Here is a 21,632-nt window from a genome sequence, read left to right as displayed (position 1 = left end):
GCTTCCCCTGAGGAATACTGTACTTCATTCAACAGAATGATTGATTTTTCTTTCAATCAACATGTTCACCAAAAATAGAGAAGTTTTTCTAAGGTTAAATTTTGTATTTAAGTTTGGCCATTGGATCAGGGAATTTTCTACAAATATTAGGTAAATGTATGCTTTTCACCCTCTGGGCATACCTCTCTTCTCTGTAATCGTGGAAGCAGCATCATGCATAGTTCTTTCATTGTAAGCCACCGTTTAAAATCATAATGCAAAACTGTTAGATCAGTAATTGTGCTACGGAAATTGTAACAAAATGTTATTCCTTGATTTGGTTTTTAAATTTTGCTTTGTCTTATGTGTGTCTTTAAGTAGATATGTGTATTTAAGTGTTGTCTAAACAGTTTTATTTTTACTTTAGAGAAGATCATCTTCAATTGTTTGACTTCTAAATTGTAGTTCATGCCTTGTCAAGGCATTGTTAACTCCATGATACTAAAATATAAGGAAAGAAACAAACCCAGTATGAAGAGAGAGAAAGTTTAATTATTTGGCTCCATATAGAAAAACAACTACTTAATGGAATCCTTCACTAGGATTGTTCTGTCACCTTTTTTAGTTAAATCGTGAAATGTCCCTGTAAACTGAAGTTAAACTAACTTTGTAGGACTTACGAGAATAGCTAAATGGTGTGACTTGCCTTATTGAACTGATACTGGCATACCTGACCTTAAGCATTAGGTTGAAGATACCATTTTATGTATATGAAAAATTCTACATTGAAACAGAAAATATCTGGGAATGAAGATTACAAATTTAGCTGCTATTTGCCTGTTTATTCCCTTCTTGCTCTTGTTTAGTTTAAAAAAAATGTGGCCTTGGAATTTTCATTTTAATGCAGAAATTTTGAAATTGACAATGTGGATTTTTTGTGCACAAAATCCTTCTGTGGGCAAAACTTTTTATGTTTTTGTTTTGCACAATAGGAAAAATAGGCAGGAGTTATGTTTTTGATAAGTTAACTATGAAAGCTTTTTTATTTTTATTATTAAAAATGTAACAATTTAACCCACAGGAAAAAAAATAAAGATTGTATTTTGTACACTTGTTTGAACCCCATGGGTTCCTTTTATTAATAAAATTATTACACTAATGCTATGCGTTGCTAGTTTTTTTTTTTTTTTTTTTTCATTACAGACCTGAGGGAACTCAATACCAAAAAAGGCAAATGTTGCTGCAGTTAAAATCCTTTTCTCTAGGCATGTTACCATGAGGGAGGAACAGCCCTAGAACCTGAGTTTTTTAATAGTAGACCCAGTTTCCCAAGGTAGTCTGAATTTAGCCTTCCATGATGAAAAGTAGTTGGGATGAGTAAGGAAACTAAAGCTGTATTCGTTAAAAAAGCATATCACTACGTATTCCCAAATGGTAAGAGTTACTCTTTAAAGCCTCCTGAGTTTGAGTGTTTGATTGTCTGGAACCTCCACAGGATCAATTTAGCAGTGTTATATGTAAATTTTCGTGCCACAAAAGAAGTAGCACTTGAATATAAGTTTTCTCAGCAAGGCAATTTACTTCTATAGAAGGGTGCGTCTCACAGGTGGAACAATGGTGAGCACACACCTGGACAAGGGAGGGGAAGGAGTTCTTACTCCTGACACCGGTAGCCCCTACTGATGTGTCATTCTCCTATTGGCTAGGCTTAGACCACACAGTGTAAACTAATTCCAACTGGCTATTTTAAAAAGAGCAGGGGTATGAACCAGAGTGACGAGCTGGGTAGTTTTGTGGGAAGGATGGTTACAGAACAGGTCAAAGCAGGTGACTAGGAGTGACTCAGGTAACTACTGATTAGAACTGGTAGGAAAGTTGTTTACTGAAACGACGCAAGGGCATGCAGAGAACCAGGAAGTTAAACTCTTAAATGGAGAATTAAATAAGAGAGCTGAACAAAACTGACATACTGATTCTTTGAAGAGAAACTTGGAGTTCACTATATCTAACATCAGGTCTCATGGGCACTCAGGGGATATTTACTAGGACACAGTGACCCAGGTAAGCCACCCCTTTCTACACAAACACTCCAGTAGACATGAGCACTATATTTTATACAAGGAGGATGTAATGGTATATCATTTCAAGAAAACTGCCCAGACCCTCTGTCTTGGAAAATTACCACCTGAACTAAGGAGTAAGAATGAACCCAGTAGGTTTGCTCTCCAGTTATTTTAATAGATGGTGTTACATAATAAACAGGTTCTTTCTGTATCCACATTTATAATCAACATAAGTTGAAATATTTGTCTCATGCGATACTGAGGCAAAATTTATGATTACCATTACAATTGCTGTAGTTTATGTGTATTATGAAATTTACAACTAGGCAAGACACTGCAAAGAAACTAGAAAAAAAAGCCCTCACATTACAAATGATACCAAAACCGAGAGAGTTGTAACCCAAGAGAGTGGTTGCTGCTTGCTCTGAAATTTCCTGATTCTGCAACCTTTATAAAAGTGATAGGAACAATTATTGCTTTCAGTTACACAGCCTAAGAGTTACAGACCTGGATACCTGGATACTAAGCATATGTTAAATCAAGAGTCTTCAGTGTTTACACTTAAGAGCTCTGCCTCCTGAAAGGACACCAGTTTTTAACTAAATTGCAAGTGTGTTTAGTTGCCAGAATCTTTTCTTCAGCAGAGATTTATGTTTCTACCTTTATATTATAAAATAATTACAGACTCACAAGAAGTTGCAATAAGAGTTCAAGGAAGTCCCATGTATACCCATCACCCAGTCTCCCACAATAGTAACTATAGTACATTAGCAAAACCAGGACATTGAGAATACGATGAACTAGAGATTAGACCTTACTTGGCTTTTGCCAGCCTTTGCATGCAATCATTTTTCTTCTGTATGTCTTTGTGTATAGCTCTATGACAGTCTACCTCCTGTAGAAATGCATATCATCACCAGCACCATCAAGACACAGAATTGCTCCATCACCACAAAGAAACTCCCTTGGTTCATCCCTTTGTACTCACCCCCTCCCTCTCTCCATTTCCTTCCCTCACCCCGGCCTTCCCATCCATTTTTCATCTTGGTAATTTTGTCATTTTGAGAATGCTGGATAAATGGAATCATTCAGTATCTACCTCTTGAGGCTGGCAGTTTTTTACTCAGTAGAACACCTCTTAAGACACATGCAAATTGCCCTGTGCATCAATAGTTTGTTTCTTTGTATTTTAATGGAGACATTTTAAAAGAAACAGAATTGACTACTTCTGAAATTTTCATTTTGCACTTTGCAAAGAAAATGTGTAATATTGATAAGCACATGATACCCTTATAAATATTTTGAGTTTGAGAACGTTTTATGTAGAAAATATGTAAATGCAGATTTATACAAATTTTTAGGGCTAATGTTTAACTTGTTAAATACTCGAAGTATTTTGCCTTTAAATAGAAAGATTACATTATAAATGAACCAGACAGACTTGTGATGAAATTATACAACAATGAGAAACTATAGTGGGCTATTTATCATATCTGTTTCTGAGTCTGATAAATTTTAACGTAAATTATCCAGAAAAGAGACTACATTTGCCTTGTGTGTTTGTGTATTAAATTTTAAGGATTTTTTTTCTTTTTTCTTTTCTGTTTCTTCTTTAATTCCTTCTTTTATACTCCCACTTCTTAATATCTGATGAAATGGAAAGACCACTCAGAAGCTGAGAAAAGTTTTTAACTACAATAATGTGCTTATTCCTAATAAATATTATAAAACATGGGCTTATTTGCTAAGACTATTATTTTTTTCTAGAAAGGAGAACTCCCTCTTTATAGAAGCCATTACACACTAATGTTTCCCAAAAATCAGACTTCAGTCTGTTGGTGAAGAGAAGCAGCAGCAAAATAGAAAGACTGTGACCAGGTGGAAGTAGATAGAAAGGGTTGACTAGTGTAAACTCCCAGAATGTCACTATAACTGAATTCACCATGAACTGCCTCTTTGGTAGAACTTTCTGTGTTCACTGAAGATTGCATCATCCAGAACCAAGATGTCTTCCTGAACAGGAAGAGATGTGCTTTAGGCAGTTTCTCCCACTGGAAACAAGGCAAGCATAGGTGCTTTCCTCATATGTGCAAACACCTGCCACATACATGCACACACAGTATACGTGCACACACACGCATGTGCATGCACAAATATTGCTATTCCTTCCTCTCTACTCCCTTTCAGAGCTGGGTCTATTTCAGATAAGAATTTAAGCTCTGTTACAAAAAGAAGAAACAGATAATAGGTTTTGACTTCCACAGGAATTTGCTGAAAGAGAAGCCTTCCGCCCCCAGATTCTCACTAGTTTGCCCCCAAACGGTATGAGATTAGTAGAAAGGTATCAGGGAATTGTTATTAAATGAGAAAACGGGGGGCAATAGATGCCCTAAATTTATATTTTTCCTTTTTAAAAAAGTCACTGCATGGTATGGATGACTAAAGGACATAAACTGTTCCAGACCAAAATGATAATGATTACATTATTTACAGCTCACACATCTAGTATTTACTATGTTCTTTACAAGTATGCAGTCACTTTCCCATAACATGAAAGTTTCCATGGTATTTTTTTTTATTTTGCTTTTTGAATTTTAGATGACAGAATCCATCTGATTGTCCACATGGCAAATGTTCTATATGTGATCACTTATTCATGTTTGCCACCACTGCAAATATTTGGACTTGCCTGTACTGGCTGATTGAGTTGATTGAGTAACATCTAAAGATTTATTGTCTACAGTTAATTAGCTTCTTTCAAAACAGCACACGAATGCACACACAGACACGCAAGGCATGCACGCATGTGCACATGAACATGCACTCACACACAGATGCTCTGTTTATTGGCTGGAGATTTCACCCCGTGGGCAAGAAAACTCATTAAAAATTTCATTGTTTACACACCTGGGAATCAAGAGAGGGCACATTATCAACATTGATTCATCTCACTACTAGAAGGACACAGAGCACTAGCCTTATTTTTAGTAGTTGCTGTATTGATGGGCAGTAAACACATAAGGAATAAGGAGTCGTCCAGCAAAACAATTCCGTATTTCATACACCTTCTAAATCACTACAGCACAGGAAGCCTGATTCAAAACCCTACTATTAAACTAGAATAGTTCAAGGTATAAGATGGATCTAGGATCACATGTGAGCACATCTGAGAAACTGCACTGAGGGTTCACTATGTCTGAGTTTTGCTACAGATCTGTTCTAATACTTCCAAGAAAGCTGAGGTTATGGAAAAACAACATAGGAACCTAAACACTTTCCTAACTTCTTTCTCTTGCTTAAATTAAAACGAAGAAGTATGTGTAAGTATGCATACAGACGGGAGGAGTGTGATATTGAGCTTAGTCTCTAGTTTCATCTTCCTTATTGAAGTGGCATGATTCATCTGGGATAATACCTGAGGTTTGTCACCTCGCAGCAAGGAAATCAAGGATGCAGACACACAAGGAGTGAGGTTAAGAGCAGAGGTTTAATAGGTGAAAGAAAGAGAAAAGCTTTCTCTCCTTCAGAGACAGAGAAGCTCCAGACTAGGTCTTCCAGTTCCATGGTGAAATAAATGCACAGGATTTTATACATGAGCTTGAGGAGGTGGTGTCTGATTTACATAGGGGACAAGAGATTGGTCAGACCAGGTGTGCCATTTGGTCAGACCAAATGCCATTTGCATTTCCATTGGCCTGCCCACCATAATATTTTATTATGCAGATGGGCTCTCTACCTGGACAGCACCATGTTGCCAGCTTTACTGTACACATGGTTGACAAAGAAAAGGGAAGATGAAGCCGCCATGTTGAACATGCCTGGCCTCCAGGTAGCCTTTTCCTATTGGCACAGCTGCCACCCTTCACCCATCCAAGCTTCCAGCTTGCTTTTCTGTCAGTAGCTTGATTTTTCAGGCTGCTCTTTGTTAGAAAAGAAATGATTTGGGGGCTGCTTTTTATTAAAAGGGGAACCTTGTCGAGGGCTCTCTTAACTTCACTAACTGCCTAAATAATTTCTTTCTAGCTCCTGTATCATTAGGAGAGGACAAAGCCAAAGATTCCTGGTAAACCTCTTAAGAGAACCTCCATGTACAGAGGTGGATTTAAAAGCAAATTTCAATAGTGTTATTTCATTCTTAATTCAACCATCTGGCCCTCTTATATAAATGAGGAATGCTGATTATCACGGAAAATTGTAGCAGCAAATACTTTTATCTCATCTGACATAACAAAAAAGCTTGGTCATGATGTCAAAAGATAACTTATCTCAAACATGTATGGCTGCAAATACCAACAGCTGTTCCTCTAAGAGAGTGGCAGAATTGCATCAGATAAATGCAGTGTTTTTAAGAAAATTTATCTCATTTTACATAAGCCTTTTTAAGACAACCAGAATTACTCTCCCAGAACAAAATAAAAATAATTCCCTCTGCTAATGGGAAGATGTTTAAAACAGTGTCTACATTGAATTGGGAGACTTCTAATGGTCTCAAACTTGCTACTGAACACAACACGGAAGTCTCCTGGGGAGAACTAAGTTGGTGGAAGCCAGGAAACCCACATGTTAACCTTCTTTGTCCAGCCTTGGCCAGCCAGAGACACTGGGCCTTTGAACTTCAGCATTGCCTGACTGGTTCCAAGATAAACAGTACCTTCACAGACTCCATGGCAGCTGCTGGACAGAGCTGGAATGTGTCATCTTGCCCCAAGTCTGGTCTAAGCCTGGACACCTGAGCACTTGCCTTGCTCACCCATTGCCTCCCCTGGGTTGGGTGACCCACACAGAGGACTGGGCCTGTACTGGGAGGAAGCCCTTTCCAGACCGATGGAAACCCAAAGCCTCAATTCCAACACCAGGAACCCTAAGGGAAGGAAGGTACAAGAATTTCTTATAGCAAGGAATAAATCAGAAATGGGTGCCATCAGCAGAAATGAGGGCTGCATACATTAGATAAGTTCACCAAGAGGAAATTGTCCTTTTTGTAGGTTTGTGTGCCTGTGTGTGTGCATGTGTATGAAGGGAGGGAGGATTGGGGTTTTCTTTGCATCTGATTTTTGTGAAGGAGCTTTATGCCTTAAGACCTAAACAATCCTGAAGCTTGCTCCTCTCTTCTTGCCCAGCCAGGGACCTGATGCCCTGTGCAGCAATTCCCTGGCCTTCCCCAGGGGACCAGCTTGTCCTGGTTTGCCCAGGGTTTCCCCAGGTGTAGCACTGAAAGTCCCCATCCCAGGACCCCCCAGTTCCGGGTAAAGGGGTGTGGTTGATCACGTTCCCCTCATGCCTTCCACTGGAGCAACCCTGCTCCCTGCATCCACAGACACCAGCTGTTGTCCTCCAAAAAGCTTCCTTCACCTGCCACCTTCTAGCACTAAATTCCTCCTGCTGGCACTCAACAGTACCCATGCAGAGTGTCTTCCCAGAAATGAACAAAGACACAGGGATGGGGCCAGAAACCTCAGGCCCCTTTGGTCATTGACACTTAGATGGCATCTCCCATGGAGACTAGCAGTTCAGCTGGTTCAGTTCCCATCTTCCCCAGTTCAAGTGTTCTCTTTTTCCCCATCCTGCATGGAGCTCCAGTCTACCCTGGATCTGCCCACAGGGTCTTCTGGAGATCGAGGCCTGGCTCTGGATTAGAGGTCAGCAGACCACGGACACTTTTGCACACCATTTCCTTTCAGGACTTGTGGTTTGTGCACAAGTGTCCATGGTTAGAGGCCGCAGACATGCTTTCTCAGGCTGTCTTTGATTTTCTTTCCCCCTCTCTCTCTCTCCCTCTCTCTCACCTACAAATAAATGAGGACCTGATTTTCCAAGAGATCTGGGTCTCTTTCTTCTTCCTGCAGCTTTGTCAACAGTGGCCTGGAGCCAGTTAAAATGGGCCCTTCTCACTGTCTAATCCCAGGACCAGGACCAGGTGCTATGCGCGTCATATGAGGAGTAACTGCAGAGGGTGATGGGAATATGTTCAAAGGATGCCCAGAACAGTCTCGAAATGGCCCTCAGAGCCTGTGGCTTCGTCTTCTTATATCTTCACTGGTGAAGAGTCTTTATCCTTTGAGATTGGATTTGATGCTTTGATAATACCTAAAGCTCATTCAGAAACAAGCCTGGAGAGTACAGCTGAAGGCCAGGCTGGGTGTAGCACTGATGAAACCAGGCAGAGCAGAGGTGAAGGACGGCAGCAAAGGTGAGAAACACATCCGACAGGTAATACCGAACTCATGTTTCACCTTGCCTGGGTATTCCCAGGCATCGTCAGCCTGTGGAGGTGAACTGAGTTTATTAACAATAAGATCTCCATATTGCTGACTCTTACCCAACTTTATCTTGAAAAATCTCAGCTTCTCACCAAGTCTCTCTTCTACTTCCAAGAATTTCCTGGAAGTCCTATGAATAAGTCAATCCCCACTACCCACTAGCATCACATCTAATGCCCTGAAGTCTTCACAAATCCAGGCTGGGATTGATTTGGGGGAAGTGAAGAATGATTTGTTTTATTTTATATTTTATTTTATTATTATTTTTTAAGACAGAGTCTCTCTCTGTCGCCCAGGCTATAGTGCATGGCATGATCTTGACTCACTGCAACCTCTACCTCCCAGGTTCAAGCAATTCTCAAGCCTCAGCCTCCCTGAGTAGCTAGGATTCAGTCATGCACCACCACACCCAGCTGATTTTTTTTTTTTTTTTCAGTAGAGACAGGGTTACACCGCGTTGGCCAGGCTCGTTTCAAACTCCTGGCCTCAAGCAATCCACCGGCCTCGGCCTCTCAAAGTTCTGGGATTACAGACGCAAGCCACTGCACCCTGCCGATTTAATATTTTCTGTTGTAGAGGCTCCCCACAAAAGAAACAGCTTCTTGTGCTCCACCCTATTATCTTGTTTTTAAAGAAAGTGCTGTTTTCACTTTTTCATTTGCAAATTTTCCTCTGGGTAAGACTCAGAGGTACTATCTTGGGACTGGGTTGCTGACAAAAATCAGGTGACCCAGAGTCTCACCTCCCTCTGAACACTAACACTCTGGGACTGAGCCAAGTTTAGCTTCCCTGGCATCCTCTTACCTTAGGATGGGTCTTCCCAGAACCGGAAGGTCCCCAACTGTTTTCCAGACATCAACATACATCACTGAGCCCTGGCTCAGAGTCAAGGTGGGGCCCCCTTCATCTACACCCTGATGGTCAGACAGTCTTAGAAAAGTGACTGCAGGAGGGGCCTAACACCAGCCCTCAGACAGGCCCCAAGCCCAGACAGCCGATGGCCCCTGCTGAGTGAGAAGCTGGGTAGAGGGGCACCCCAGGCCATCCTTATGTTTTTATCTGAAACACCCAGGGCCTGCAGGCCAGGAGACAGGAGGCTGATATATCTTGCTGAGGAGGAAGAGCATCTTAGCTGTGGATCACTGCATGGTGAAGGCAAGTCCAGGGGAAGTCATAATGGGGGTCCCCAGGCCACTAAGGAAAAGCACGGGTCACCTACCCAGGTGTCAACAGGGAGAAAACTGGGCACTCAATGTGCCCCTGGGCTTGCTTTGAACTTTGCCTCACTTCTCACTGTCAATTCTGTAGCCATCTGGGCTTTGGACCCCTACTTGGACAGAACAGTGTTAGGAACACAGTATGCTTGCAGTAAATCTGGCCAGTACCATTTTCCTGTCTCCTTATCACCTATTTGGTTGGGGTTGCGGGGCTCAATATCTAAATGAGCGTTTCCTATAAAAAGCCTCCATGTGTGCTTAGTATGGAGACTCAGAAGCTCAGAGAATTTTTATATTTATTACAGAGAGAGGCAGGCATCCATTCTGTGTGTTGCCATTAACACAAACTGGCAATTAATGTGTTTGGTTCAAAAGCCTTCAAACATTTGTACATCCATTTGCACGTTTAAATGGCTCTGTATAACAGTCAAGCAGGTGGTTAACTATATGTATATTAAATTCATAGAGAAACTGGTAATTTTCAATTATAATTGTCAGTTCACAGTTTACATGATAAGAATTTTTTGAATAGACCCATTAGCTGATTTTAGTTAGCCAGGGTTTTTATAAATCATGGTTTATTTGCTTATTCTACTTATAAAAGAGAAATTTTCAGTATTCTTACATGAATCAATAAATATTTACTTTGGTCTTTATTCTGTTCAAATGCCAAGTTTGACAATGGATGAAATATCATTGGGTTTTCTTAAACAGCTGTTTGAATGCGGCTGTTTTATTAGTTGTTTTGTTTAGTATTATTACCAGGATAATGGTTTAAAAGTTTTATTCATTTGCTATTAATTTGCTTTTTTATAAATAAAGTCAAAATAGGACTGAATCGCAGTTCCTTATAATTTTACAATGTATTGTACTTTCCTGGTAATATGTTTTGACAATAGAAACTTCCAAGCCAGTGAAAAGCTGTCCCATTTTTCTAAATGATATCCTCTAAAGCAAAACTCTGAAATATATAGCACTAACTTGTACGTAATAAAATTTGATGATTTTGTTACTGTGGATAATATTTCTCTTTCCTAGGCAAGAGAAGTAATTTAAATGCCTCTCATTTGGCTTTTACAGCACAAAAGGCAGTGTGAGACACCAGATCTCTGGAGGCGAATGCTGAACTGGTATTGAGAAGAGGAATGCCATTCTGAGAAATACCTTCAATATTCCCCACCTTGTAATTCGCTCAGATCTATTCCTGGATTTCTCCTTTTCAAAAATGATCAAGCAGGGCTGGGCACAGTGGCTTAGGCCTGTAATCCAGGCATTTTGGGAGGCTGAGGCTGGTGGATCACATGAGGTCAGGAGTTCAAGACCAGCCTGGTCAACATGATGAAACTCAGTCTCTACTAAAAATACAAAAGAAATTAGCCAGGTGTGGTGGCAGGTGCCTGTAATCTCAGCTACTCGGGAGGTTGAGGCATGAGAATCGCTTGAATCTAGGCTGAGGCTGGTGGATCACTTGAGGTCAGGAGTTCAAGACCAGCCTGGCCAACATGATGAAACTCAGTCTCTACTAAAAATACAAAAGAAATTAGCCAGGTGTGGTGGCAGGTGCCTGTAATCTCAGCTACTCGGGAGGCTTAGGCATGAGAATCGCTTGAATCTGGGAGGCAGAGGTTGCAGTGAGCCGAGATCATGCCACTGCACTCCAGCCTTGGTGACAGAGTGAGACTCCATCACAAAAAAAAAAAAAAAAAGATCAAGCAGGAACTTGCCATCACCAAGGCATGTAAAGAGAACTAGTGGAAGATTTTCAGGTAGTTTTCAAAAGCTCAGAACTCTGCCTGATCTCCGTGGAAGCTGCCCTGTCTGTAACTGGAAGTTGCAACATCCTTGACACCCTTCTTCTTCAGTCCCTTCTGTCTCAGCCATCTTGGCATGGACTCTTTAAACAATGTAAGAAACAGAAGCCATTTGCTTGAGTCCCTCAATCCATTTCCTGTGGGTCCAGCCAGATTTTTTCACACTGAAGGGAAGGACTAAGTGACTGAACATGGCTGGCCCCTACTACCACAACTGATGTCTTTAAGACAGTCACTCAGAGGGGAGACCTGGAGAAGAATCTCTCTGCATTACTCAGCTACAGATGAACAGATAATGAAAGAAAACACTAGAAAGAAATATTTTCTCTCAGATCTTAGGAAAATATTACAAACCACTTCACACAAACATAAACTTGTTAACATTCTCATTTAAAGATAATCCTATCATGATTCTCTCCTGTTAGTCCCTCAATAAAACGTATATGGTGAATGTCAGAAAGCTCTGACTCTGACTTAGCATTGATTGCCTACTCTACTCTACTTATGAAGGTTTAAGTGATTAAAAAGGGTTCTCTCTTCATTTGAATCTATTGATGTTATCAAATGGGACACTGCAGGAAAAAGTGCAGTGCTATTCTCAAAATAAATGTTTACAGGCAACTGAAGAACATTTCTTGGAAAGAAAGATAGGGATTTGTTATTTAACGGAGAAAAGCAGAGCAAGTTGGAGAATTTAAGAGGCAACACCAAACAGAATGAGAGAGTTGGCTGCAACTCTTGGCCACTCATGTTATACAACCTCAGACATGTCACTCAACTTCTCTAAGCCTTAGTTTCCTTGTCTGAAAAATGGAAATAACAATGCAATCTCTGGCTGGGCATGGTGGCTTACCCCGGCAATCCCAGCACTTTGGGAGCTGAGGTGGATGAATCACTTGAGGTCAGGAGTTCAAGACCAGGCTGCCCAACATAGTGAGACCCTGTCTCTACTAAAAATACAAACATTGGCCAAGTATGGTGGTGCATGACTGTAGTCCCAGCTACTCAAGAAGTTGAATCAGGAGAATTACTTGAACCTGGGAGGCGGAGGTTGCAGTGAGCTGAGATAGCACCATTACACTCCAGCCTTGGTGACAGAGCAAGTCTCCATTTCAGGAAAAAAAAAAAAAAAAGTACAATCTCAATGGTTGTTTAGAGAAATCATGGAGTAACATCCACAAAGCCTAGATCCCCTAAAGTATGAAGCTATAATGTGTGTTCGTTAAATATTAGAGGAAAACCTGGAAATGTTACATTATTCATCACTTCAACAATGAGATGAGTTAAATTTCATCTCAGAGAGATTAAACGTCTACACCCCTTCTCTGTCCATCCCTGATCTGCCCCACTACTAAACAGTTTCCAAAACTAACCTTCTCTCCTTCCCCCACAGCAGTTCTGAAGGCCCTGTGGGTCTACTCCATAGACCCTAGTGGCAGACTTCTACCAACCAGCCACGGCAGTACTGCTCAGGAGAGAAGGTAGGGGAGGAAATGCTGGGGAAAGCTACTTTTCTATATTTTTATAAAAGGCTTCAGCACCCATCATTGAAGGTCAAGGCACTGACAGCAGGTGATATGCTATTAGTGCTGGATAGAAAAGAAAAAAAATGGCACAATGGTCATGCTACAGAAAGAAGCATTCCTGAAGGCAAAATCTGAGCTTTTTAAATAGCATTTTTCATAATTATATCACTTTAAATATGATTATTTCCAGGTCAATAAAGCCTCTACCCCATTCCTTTTGAGCTTATTGTTAGAATGTTCTGGGAATAAACATCTAGGCATAAGTCAATTCTTTGCATTTCTGAGTCATAGAAATTTTACATTTCTTTTAATTTTTAAAACTATGAAGTTATTGCTAATTTTAAAAATAAGAATAAAATAAATACACTCATATTCACCACCATCCATATTTTTTCACCATCCATATTTTGCTTGATCTAATTTAGATGTTTCTAAATATAAAAATAAAACCTTAGCCGGACACAGTGGCTCACACCTGTAATCCCAGCACTTAGGGAGGCCGAAGCAGGTGGATCACTTGAGGTCAGAAGTTCGAGACTGGCCTGCCAACATGGTGAAATCTTGTCTTTACATATTTACTGACCTAATGAAAAGTCAGATAGTGCAAGTCTATCTGACCTTGAGCTGCTCATAAACAGAAGGGCTGATTCATGTCCACTGTTGGCACCACCAAGAACAAAGTCAGCCCTTGGGGAGGTCATTCACAGCTTGTCAGGAAATCTACACTCCTCTGTGGCTCTCTCACAAGTCTGTTCCTTTTGTGGCCACTGTGAGGAAAACTGGTCGGAAGGTATTTACAAAGGCTCTTGTCAATAATCCCAAGGCTTCCTTGCCTGCTTCTTGCACAAATAAAGATATCAGAAATCCCCACTGTTTCAGCCCTGAAACAGCCTTTTTTGTTAAAGGAAACCTCCATACCTTAGTTTGATACTATCCAATAGTCACAGCTGACTTAGGAATTCCAGAGCTTTGCAACCTTGAGAAATCTATAAAAATGGAGTACATCTCATTTTAAAAACAAAAGCAAGGGATAATTTCAATTAACTTAAAAAAATGCAAGGGCATACCTCTAAGACTACAAAGTAAGACCGCAGAATATGAAAGAAGGAAGTAAATCTCTTCATAGATTCCCAAAATACTCCCCATGTATTCATATCCCTTTGCATTAAATCATCTGAAAATTACTTTCACATTAAGAATCTCACTTAAAACTTAGGTAGAACTGATTATTCCCAATTTATGGAAGACGAAACCGTGGTTCAGAGTGGTTATGTAACCAGAGTGCGAGACAGGGTGATTTAAGCTCAAAGAAAGAGAAACTCCACGCCACGTAACTTGCAAGATTTCCCAGAAATACTGAGAGTGTTCTCCTACTTGATCATCAAAGTAAGCAACTTCTCTTATATATCTCTGCCTGCCTAGAGCCTGATAGTTAGCTCAGAAAATGTTTGGTGATTTAATGAATTATTTTAGTGACTGTATCCTTAACCAGGCTCTAAAAGTCATTCTTTTGTTTAAAGGCTTTTGGTTGATCCTCCCAGACAGTCTCTTCTCAGGGTTTGACTCCCAGCAAATCATTTGCTACTGGACAGGAATCCAATGAGCCCTCTTCTCTCTTTCCCGTATGTGACTCAATTCAGCAATATCTAATCTTTCAAAATATCTCACATTGCACCTCAGAGACATGTCCTTTGAGATATGAATAGTCAACGAAGTCAGGCCATGAGAATGTTGTAATACTATGGCATTAACAGGTAGGCAATTAGATGAGTCACTGGGCTATTACTGGCTGACACCTGAGCTCCTTTGGCCGATCATCGGGTCCTGGATGAGTGGTAGTTATACATAACAAAGTCAGCTGCAAGATAACTTCTTGGCTTGCCTGTAAGAAATCCCTTCCTGTTGGATGGGTCCATGAAGCTGCTTCTGTATGTGAAACCTGGTGCAGGAGAGAGATATGATCTCAGTTCCTTCCTCCAGGGGCTGGAGGATACGATCATAGAGTCAGACAAACTGCTCCTGAAAGAGCCTCCCTTATTAGGGACTCTGCAGCTGCAGTCCAGCACCTGGGCTTATTTCTGTCAATTTCCAGCTTTGTCACTTTTGGTGAGTCATAGCAATTTTCTGAGCCTCAGTTTCCACATGTACTTAAGAAAAAAAAAAAAAAGAGGGATTATAAGGCCACTTTTGCTCATTGGGTTGCCATGAAATTTAAAGGAAAGAGTTTGTATGGAAAGGCTGATAACCCAGTGCTTGACATATTATATGCTTTTTACAAATGTCTGTTATTTATTATGGAATTTTTCAAATTTAATGGATTGCCTGGCAAAGATATGCTACTTAGGCCAGGCACAGTGGCTCACACCTGTAATCCCAGTACTTTGGAAGGCTGAGGCTGGCAGATCACTTGAGGCCAAGAGTTTGAAAGCAGCCTAGCCAACATGGCAAAACCCCGTATCTCCTAAAAATACAAAATTTATTTGGGTGTGGTGGTGCACACTTGTAGACCCAGCTACTTGAGAAGCTGAGGCAGGAGAATCACTTGAACCACAGGAGGCGGAGGTTGCAGTGAGCTGAGATCGCACCACTGCACTCCAGCCTGGGCAACAGAGCAAGACTCTGTCTCAAAAAAAAAAAAAAAAAAAAAAAAATCTGCTATTTATCACTTAGACAACATGAAGTGGCATGTGCGAGACATTTTTGCTCTTTCCAGGCTCATAGAATCTGAGCTCTAGGAGTGACCTCAGAGAACTGCCAGAGAGCACTTCTCCCTTAAGATAAGAGGAAGCAGAGGTCCAGAGGGGTGGCAGTGTCCACGTCACATCAGTGACATGCCAGGATTAGCATTTGGCTCACCCTAAGAATAATTTCTTATATGCTTTCACTCATAAATCTAAGTACTAAACTCTTGAAGAGTTTTAGCATAACTTTCTGATAGGCAAACCATAAGAAATTTTAAAAGGGGGGACATTCCAGGAATGTTTGAGGATAGAGAATGTACACGTCTTAACTTTCCTTTGAGACATATTGTTTAATCATATTTTAATCCAGTATTTCAAACCAAGGAGCTTTATGACTTGATGACGTTGTTGGAAGTGAGAGGCGGTGTGGTGATTCCTCTGTAAAAATGCTTCACTGAGACAGGTGTGAGCATTAGAACCTTTAGATGTCATGCTGCCTTCTCTCATACTGCAGTGTGACCTGAATTGTAACTGTCCTGCAGAGAGGAGCCTCAGCTGGAGACCTCAGGGTTTGCAGGTCCCTTGCCCTCATATGGAGATACTGCCTCCATGGGGACAGGGATCATGCCTGGCTTCTCTACTACTGCATTTCCACAACCTCAAGCAGTGATGTCCGACAGTGAGTGGTCAAAAATAATTGCTGCTGTTGTTGCTGAGAGGCAGGTTTTAGAATAGAAGACACTTATTAAACGTTTAATCTCATCGTAGAACTTAATAGGTCAACAAGAACAAAAACAGCAACAGCAAAACAAACAGAAGAAAACTTGGCTCACCAAGTCTGGACTCTGTCCTCTGTTCTCCAGGCTGCTGAGTTTGTCCATCCGCCTTGGCAGATCTAGGTAGCATAATTGTTTGGGTGTGTCACACCAGCCTGTTTCTGGGTGTCACGCTATCTTCTAGGAATTCACATAATGAATGAACAGGTTTTGGAAGAACACCAGCTTGTTCTCAGACTTCCTTTCTCTTGTTGTTTTCAGAATTCAGGTCAGTTTCTATCTCCACATCTTCCTATCACCTGTTACTGGATTTCAGCTTTGGTTTTCTCCATGGGACATAGCATAGACATTGTCATTGGGTCACCATCTGATTTAAATCACTTCTTTCTTATTGTGAAAGGAGATCAGTTTGCCTTACACAACAGAAGGGATTGGTGTGGAGTCAAGGAACCTGGGCACCCGTCCCTTTGGGAACGGGGTTAAATCTTTAAAAAGGAAAACAAAGGAAGAGAACTGGAGAGCAAAGGCAGTAGCACATTGTTTACGTGAGACATGGATTCCAATTTTTTAAAAATCTGCCTGTTGGTGTCACAGCAATTTTGTCTCTATGTTCATGGAGAAAACGTATCCTGTGGTCAAGATAGGTCTTAGATGGGAGGGGAAGAAGGTGTGGAAGAAATTAGTGGGAATTTCTAGATACTTAAAAGGTGACCTTGTTCTCAAGCTTCCTGACGATGGTGTTTTGGTTTCATTATTTCCCAGCTCATTGCTTCAAGCTCACCTTTTCTGGCTGCAGGCTGAATGTTGGAACAAAGTTATTCTCATGGCTTCTGGAGCCAAGTTCGTCATGCAAAAATATTTATAGAGTGTCTTGTGTATGGCAGGTACTGTTCTAAGTGCTGCAGGGACCAGAACAACCAAGGAGCTTTCAGCCTCTTGGGGAAAGGACAGACAATAAATAGATGAACAAACAAATGAATAGGGAAAATACAGAAAATAAATAGATGAACAGACAAACAAATAAATATTTCAAGTAGTGCATTACACAATGAAGAAAATACACAAGGGAAGGGGAAGAGAGTGGAGGCTGAGGGTGGTCTCCTTTGAAGAGGACCAGGGAAGGCCTCATCAAAGCACAGCATGTGAACTGAGATAGGGATGATTATGAGAAGCCGGCCACCAGAGGGCCAGAGGGACAGTCTTCTTGGCAGAAAGCAAGTACAAAGATTCGAAATGCAAAAGAGCTTGGCAGAGTGCACTGGACAATAAGAAATAAGGAGAGGTGCTATTCTTTATTTGCAAAGGGGAAAAGAATTAAAGCTAATTTTTAAAAAATGAACACCATGGTTGGGTGGGTTGGCTCACGCCTGCAATCCCAGCCCTTTGGAAGACCAAGGCAGGAGGATCACAAGGTCAGGTGTTCGAGACTCGCCTGGCCAGTATAGTGAAACCTCGTCTCTACTAAAAATACAATTAGCCAGGCATGGTGGTGGGCACTGTAGTCCCATCTACTCAGGAGGCTGAGGTGGGAGAATCACTTGAACCTAGGAGGCAGATGTTGCAGTGAGCTGAGATCATGCCACTGTACTCCAGCCTGGGCAAGAGAGCGAGACTCCGTCTCCAAAAAACACAAAAAATGAACACTGTAAAAAAAGTGAGTGCTATGGCTTTCAGAGGTTACACAATTCCTGCAGGCCCATTGATTGACATTGTTCACAACCAGTTTTTTCCAAACCATCTTTTGGAATTATCTTCAGAGGCAGACTCTAAACTGTACATGAAAACAAATGTGATGACTCTCTCAGTGGAATCTCCTTTCTGACAATTGCAGAATAACTCAGTCTGATCCCTCATTCTTCACTTGATTTGACTCTGCACAATGACCGGTGCTGTGTAGAAGCTAAAGTTTAAGAATTTTCTGGATGTAAGTTATTCTGCTGCAGGGTTTTCAGGGAATTCCCAAAGTGTTTGGAGCACTAGCAGCAGGGCTGGGTTAATGGGAAATTTCCCATCCAATCTGCTGGGAAGGAGTCCAGGTCCACATGCCTGGAACAGGTTGGGAGGCTTGGTGATCGTGTCAGACCCATAACACACACGATTTGCCTGCAACTTAAAAACCACTTTCTACCATTCCACAAATAATCCACCATCAACTTCCACCTAACCTATTCATTCTATGAAGTATAACAGAATTTAATGGGCAACAGCTCTTTGTTGAGCTAAATAAGACAGCACAATTACACTCAGTCCAGGGCCACACCGTGAAAGGTAGAGACACGGACTTGTTGTTCTTAATTAAGTTCAAGGGAGGTGTCTGGGAAACTCCTTTGGGAAAGAATGACTTTGACAGGAAATGGCTTCTTGATATTTTATGGCAGAGGAGGCCTCTCTATCTAATTTAAAGCTTTTCTTTTGATTAAAAAAAAAAAAAGGTCTTTAACAAAATTGTAGGAGGAACAAGTCATGGGCTGTTATGGACAAGTTGTACCTACCTCCACATACTTGTGGAAGTCCTAGCCTCAAAATGTGACTGTATTTGGAGGTAAGGTCTTTAAGGAGGTAAGGTCTTTAAAGGGATAAAGTTGAAATGAGGTCTTTTCGTTTTTGAGATGGAGTCTCATTCCGTCGCCCAGGCTGGAGTGCAGTTGCATGATCTTGGTTCACTGCAGCCTCTGCCTCCTGGGTTCAAGCAATTCTCATGCCTCAGCCTCCAGAGTCGCTGGGATTACAGGCACCCACCACCTCACCCAGCTAAATTTTTGTATTTTTAGTAGAGACAGGTCTCACCATGTTGACCAGGTTGCTCTGGAACTCCTGATCTCAAGTGATCCACCAACCTCGGCCTCCCAAAGTGCTGGGACTACATAAATGAGGTCTTTAGTGTGAGTTTTAATCCAACATAATTGGTGTTCTCATAAGAAGAGGAGATTTGGACACAGACATGCACCCAACAAAAGACACGTAGAAGACCACCATTTGCAAGCCAAGGAGACAGGCCTCAGGTGAACCTGCCCTGTTGACACCTTGATCTCAGCCTTCCAGCTTCCTGAACTGTGAGTAAATAAACAGTTGTTTCAGCCACCCATTCTGTGGTACTTTGTGCTAGAAGCCCTAGCAAACTAATATACCAGTTCTTCTAAATGGCATGTTTGGGTGATAAAAAATTTCAGAAGTTCTTTCTTCCTCAGTGGAGGCTAAAATAAAAGACAGCCATAAGCATTTTCCAGGTTGACTCCAATTTGCCCTCTTGCTTTGAAGGGAACATTTTGTTTTGAAGTGAGTGTGGTCAACAGACAAACCAGGCACAGAGGAAGGCCCAAGCTCCCATGTGCTAGCATGGCTGAACCCATTCCACAGATTCATTTATGCTTGCAGCTGTGGATTTTAAAATCCACATTGGATCCCATCCTTCACATGAATGTAGGAGGAAGAGCATAGCACCTTCCTTTGACTGTTCCTGGAATACCCAGTAGGTGCACAAGGAAAGTCTTAGAACAAATGCTACAAACCAGTCACATACTGGTTTATTCCAGCTAATTCCTCTATTACAGAGCATACGAATATGACTTGGACTCTGTTTCTGGAACTCAACAAAGTGATATCTTTATTCAAATACAAAGAAACCTTGAGATTTTACGACTCCATCTGCCTCCGGGCATAAGAGTCACTGTGGAAATCAATCTCATGCTTCAGCCTCCCTGACCTGTGACAGATGCCACTGCATTCCTACAACCAAGTGGCCAGTAAAGACGAAAGCGATTCTTTTGTCTGAGGAGCTGGTCATGGGAGCATATCAACCACGACATGCCCTCAGGTAGGAGCAGGATTGCCAAAGAATTAAAAATGTATGTGTGATGTGTGTGGTATGTGGGTGTGGCATGGTATGTGTGTGAGAGGGTATGTGTGTGGTGTAGAGTGTGTGATATGTGTGTGTATTGTGTGTGTGGCCTAGTGTGTGTGTGATGTGTGTGTGGTTTGTATGTACAGTATGTGTGTAGAGTGTGGGTGTGTGATTATGTGGGGGGCTCAGTGGGTGTGTGGTATGAGTGTGGTATGTGTGTGTGTGTAATGTGTGTGGTGTGTCATGTATGGTATAGGGTGTGTGTAGTGTACATTAGGTATGTGAGTGGTGTATGTGATGTGTGTGTGGCGGCGCTGCAGGATGATGGGTGCAGTGTAGTGTGTGTGGTGTATGTGCAGTGTGGGTGTGTGTTGTATATGGTGTGATGTGTAAGTGCGTGTGGTGTATATGGAGTGTGTGTATGTACGTGTGGTGTGTATATGTATGCGGTGTGTGTGGAATGTATGTGTGGTGTGTGTGTGGTGTGTATATTGTGCACACATCCATATAGGTGCACAATATGTGACTTATGTACGTGTGAATCAGGAGGACACAGGCATGGTTGTCTTGCTACTCTCCAGGACGTTCTTTCAGCTGGCAAGTGGGGGTGTATGTTGTATATATATAGGAGGGAAGTGTATGTGCTGTGTGTGCTGGTGTATGTCATATATGTGTATGTGGTGTGTGTGGTGTATACTGAGTGTGTGGTGTGTATGGTACATATTGGGTGTGTGTGTGGCATGTGGTACATGTGATATATGTGTGTGTGGTGTGTGTGGTATGTGGTGTGTGTGGTGTATATTGGGTGTATGTGGGGCATGTTATGTATGTTACGTAGTATGTGTAGTATGTGGTGGGTATGGTGTATATTGGGTGTGTGTGTGGCATGTTTGGTATATGTAACATGTGTATGTAATATGTGTGTATGTGGTGTGTGTATATGTGGTTTGTATGTGGTGTGTGTGTGGTATATATTGGGAGTTTGTGTGGCATGTGTGGTGTATATGATGTGTATGTGTGGTGTGTGGTATGCGGTGTGTGTGGCGTGTGGTATATGTAAAATGTGTAGTGTATATGACATGTGTATACGATGTGTCTGGTATATACTGGGTGTGTGGTGTGTGGTGTGTGGTGTATATAACACTGCACCCATCATCCTGCAGCCCCCCCCCCACACACACATCACCTACACCACTCACATATTTAATGTACACTACACACACCCTATACCATACATGACACACACCATGCACATTACACACACACACATACCACACTCATACCACACACCCACTGAGCCCCCCACATAATCACACACCCACACTCTACACACATACTGTACATACAAACCACACACACATCACACACACACTAGGCCACACACACAATACACACACATATCACACACTCTACACCACACACATACCCTCTCACACACATACCACGCCACACCCACATACCACACACATCACACATAC

Source organism: Aotus nancymaae, unplaced genomic scaffold (assembly GCF_030222135.1).
Source record: "Aotus nancymaae isolate 86718 unplaced genomic scaffold, 86718_ANA_hifiasm-v0.15.2.pri h1tg000014l, whole genome shotgun sequence".
Classification (NCBI taxonomy): domain Eukaryota; kingdom Metazoa; phylum Chordata; class Mammalia; order Primates; family Aotidae; genus Aotus; species Aotus nancymaae.
The sequence above is the reverse complement of the archived record's forward strand: the minus strand, read 5'-3'. Positions refer to the sequence as shown.